This window comes from Notothenia coriiceps, unplaced genomic scaffold, assembly GCF_000735185.1.
Source record: "Notothenia coriiceps isolate Sejong01 unplaced genomic scaffold, NC01 NC01_scaffold00017145, whole genome shotgun sequence".
Lineage (NCBI taxonomy): Eukaryota > Metazoa > Chordata > Actinopteri > Perciformes > Nototheniidae > Notothenia > Notothenia coriiceps.
Window position 1 is genome coordinate 1 of NW_011349846.1, and position 4268 is coordinate 4268.

Sequence of the window (4268 nt, forward strand, 5' to 3'; positions counted from 1 at the left end):
TAACTACAGCTCAGACTGAGAGACTCTGATAACTACAGCTCAGACTGAGAGGCTGATAACTACAGCTCAGACTGAGAGGCTCTGATAACTACAGCTCAGACTGAGAGACTCTGATAACTACAGCTCAGACTGAGAGGCTCTGATAACTACAGCTCAGACTGAGAGACTCTGATAACTACAGCTCAGACTGAGAGACTCTGATAACTACAGCTCAGACTGAGAGATCTGATAACTACAGCTCAGACTGAGAGGCTCTGATAACTACAGCTCAGACTGAGAGGCTGATAACTACAGTTCAGATTGAGAGACTCTGATAACTACAGCTCAGACTGAGAGGCTGATAACTACAGCTCAGACTGAGAGGCTCTGATAACTACAGCTCAGACTGAGAGGCTCTGATAACTACAGCTCAGACTGAGAGGCTCTGATAACTACAGCTCAGACTGAGAGCCTCTGATAACTACAGCTCAGACTGAGAGACTGATAACTACAGCTCAGACTGAGAGGCTCTGATAACTACAGCTCAGACTGAGAGGCTCTGATAACTACAGCTCAGACTGAGAGACTCTGATAACTACAGCTCGGAGTGAGAGGCTCTGATAACTACAGCTCAGACTGAGAGACTCTGATAACTACAGCTCGGAGTGAGAGGCTCTGATAACTACAGCTCAGACTGAGAGAGATAACTACAGCTCAGACTGAGAGGCTCTGATAACTACAGCATTTTAAATATTATGTGCATGCCCTTTCTAATAATGTTGTATTGGGTGTGCCCCTTTAAAGATCATAAACACAGATCAAAAGCATCCACTCTGATGCTGAAAGCATCAGAATCACAAGTCTATACTAGTTACATGCAGTCATATACATGTATTCAGTAAACACACACTCATGCACACACACACACACACTGGTCCCACATATTTGATTTAGCTCATAGACTGTATGACGTAAGTACATCAAACCCTTAAGGTTTCATATGTTATGGAACACAGCTGTGTGTCATTTTTAAATACAGAGTAAGGTGTTTATTTATTTATTTAGCTTATTAGTTAGCTTATTATTTATCTTAGCAGGAAAAGGTAACATTCACTCCAACAATGACACAGACAGAACAAACACACACTGCATTCCATGCAAGAACATAAGAACATGCAGGAGCACAAGCTTCTCCACCAGAAATCCTCAATGGAAAACAAGTCACGACTCAAAGAAAGATCACTCAGTGTGTTTCCTCACCCAGACACTTCAGGGTGGTCACCTTCCCTGAGCTGCACTGAGTCTTACTGGGGAGGTCAAAGGTCACAGAGAAACTCAGCAAGCATGGAGAAGAACTACAAGTGAAGGTTATAATGTCCTTTGACTTACGGATGAGGACACAGAAGAATACTTAGACTGCTTCCAACAGATACTGAAGCACACTCATCAAAGTCAATGAAGATATTTGACAGATATTGTTGTGAATGAGCTCATGTACTGCACTTCGGAAGGTTTAAGAGTCCTTTCAATTTGGTACATATTTTAAACCTTTTCTACATTTTAGAGGGAAATATTGTACTTTATTTATCAAGATTGCTGCTCTTTAACAAAGCAGGATGGGGGGCCATCTTCACATGCTTTTCTCTTTTAAACAGAAATACGTAAACTGTTGAAAAGTACTTCAGCTCAAGCATCATTTTTCATTTTTCCTTTATGGCCACTTCAACTGCAGATCTCACCAATGGTAGCAGTTGTGATGAGGTGTGTTGCAAACAAAGTTCAGATTTATGATTTATCGACAGTGTATTTGGTTTTACAAAGGCTTTTTTAAGAAACCATTTTGTTTGATCCGATTGTTGCACATTTCTGAGGTCAGTATGATATTTAGGCCACTTGTTCTGAACATGCCAACTAGTACATGGACAGAACATGTGGAACAAATTGGTACAGAGTATAATGGTACTGTATGTGTAAGGAGACGAGACGCCATAGTCTGCACAGGACTCTCTGAGAGCGCAGCCAGTAGAGAGCTGCAGGAATGAGTCCTAAACCCGGAAGTCAGCCTAGTAAAATTCCTAGTTCCCTCGTCTGGTACACAGTGTTTTTTTTAAAAAGAGTTTTGGTTAGATAAAAAAAAATAAGGTCTGAGGTTATTACAATCTTACTCCTGCTAGACAAAACGTGGGATTTGCCAAAGACCTTATTTTCCTGCAATATTCCAAAATTCAATTGGAAAATCATCTTATTTGATCAGAATAAAAAGGTATGGAAACATTTGTGTTTGTGTTAACAGTATAAAGTAATATCCTCCTAACAATCAGAACCCTGTATTACAAACTGGAGATAAACTCTAACATTTTATATATTTACACCCTCCACCCCCATTTCTGGGCCTAGCAGAGCTAGAATAGAGTAGTTCAGGTCCAGTCCTAACGGAGGGGCTTCAGATGATTTATATAAGGGATAATGTTTATGATCCCCTACTTACTGACAATTAGCACAGTTAGCCTAACTGCTTTTCCAGTCATTTAATAGGGATGTGCTGTACCTGAAGGCTGTGGCATTATGGAGCTTAATGGTCTGTGCCTGGCTCAGGTTGATGGACACCAGGTTGTCTTGGAGATCTTGCGCGATGGAGGTCAGAGACACGAAGAAGGACTCCACATACCTGAAGGACACAGCCACACAGACACCATGTTCAGCTGAAGATACGGCTGTTGACATTGTCACTTGATAACACACATTTTAAACAAAAAATGCATTCGATTTTTTAAAGCACATCTGCTTTAAAAAATTGAATGCATTTTTTGTTTAACATTTTAAAAAAATCAAAAAAGTGTCTTCACTCTGACATCGCTAAATACTGTAAACCCGGTATCTTTACAGATTGAAAAACCTAAGCATTCGTCCAGGTTCTGGTCCATTGTGAACCGTCATGGCTTCTGTTCTGCGTTACCATTCACCAACATCCCACCCCTCATTTAACAGCGATCTAAGATTCCTGGAGATTTTTTCCATGTTATACTGGGCTCATTTCTAATCTTATCCTATGGAAGCTAACCCCTCCTGGTGATCAGTCCCAAAATTCTTTGAACACCCATGAGCAAATAATGCTGGAAGCCTGTAGTGTTTCTTGTATAAGGTCTATTTCTCTCAAATGTTCAAACTGAACCGATGCCCCATCACAGCACCACATGCAGACAGAGCTGAGGACAGGAGACCTGGAGTATCCCAGCTGCCTGCAGGCCGACACCCCCAGCACGTTGTTCCAGCCCTCGGAGCACACCGTCCTCCAGACACCCCCCCGCTGCACCTGCAGGACAGAGCTGCTCCCACTCAGACGCACTGACACAAACACGCAGGCAGACAGACAGACAGACGGACAGATAAACAGACAGACAGACAGACAGACAGGCAGACAGACAGACAGGCAGGCAGACATGCAGACAGACAGGCAGGCAGGCAGACATACAGGCAGACAGGCAGGCAGGCAGGCAGGCAGGCAGGCAGGCAGGGAGGCAGGCAGACAGACAGGCAGGCAGACGGGCGGAAGGACGGACAGGCAGACAGACAGACAGACAGGCAGGCAGACAAACAGACAGACAGGCAGACAGGCAGGCAGGCAGGCAGACAGACAGACAGGCAGGCAGACAGGCAGACAGACATAGGCAGGCAGGCAGACAGACAGACAGACAGGCAGACAGACAGGCAGACAGACAGACAGACAGACATATAACCTCAGAGTTAATATCAGCTCTTCCCTCAACATATGCCTGTATTATGTATGTAAAATGTACTCTATATAAAAGATGCTATTGTAGATGTCTTTTGATATCGCTGTTATAATATGATGTTTATATCAATATATCTCTGATATAAACGTCACATGCTGCATATTCAGGTGTGTGACTCACCACAGCCAAGCTCGTCCTCCCCGTTGTCACAGTGCAGCTGTCCGTCACACTGAGCCCACGCACTGATACACTGAGAGGAGGAGCCACACCGGAACTTCCCCACACAGCTCAGACCCACTGCGCGCGCGCACACACACACACACACACACACACACACACACACACACACACACACACACACACACACACACACACACACACACACACACACACACACACACACACACACACACAGAACACACACAACACACGCAACACACACACATAACACACACACAACACACACAACACACACACAACACACACACAACACACACACAACACACACACAACACACACACAACACACACAACACACACACAACACACACACAAC

At 44.0% G+C, this 4268-nt stretch overlaps 1 long non-coding RNA gene across 1 annotated transcript; it reads right to left on the minus strand.

Annotated features, from left to right (window-relative positions):
* Positions 1-2533: 2533 nt before the first annotated feature.
* LOC104950178 (uncharacterized) lies at positions 2534-3948 on the minus strand. The gene is made up of 3 exons (XR_798894.1): positions 3894-3948; positions 3201-3324; positions 2534-2647 (listed from the first exon to the last, which is right to left on the minus strand). It is a non-coding gene; the product is annotated as an uncharacterized lncRNA (long non-coding RNA).
* Positions 3949-4268: the final 320 nt, after the last annotated feature.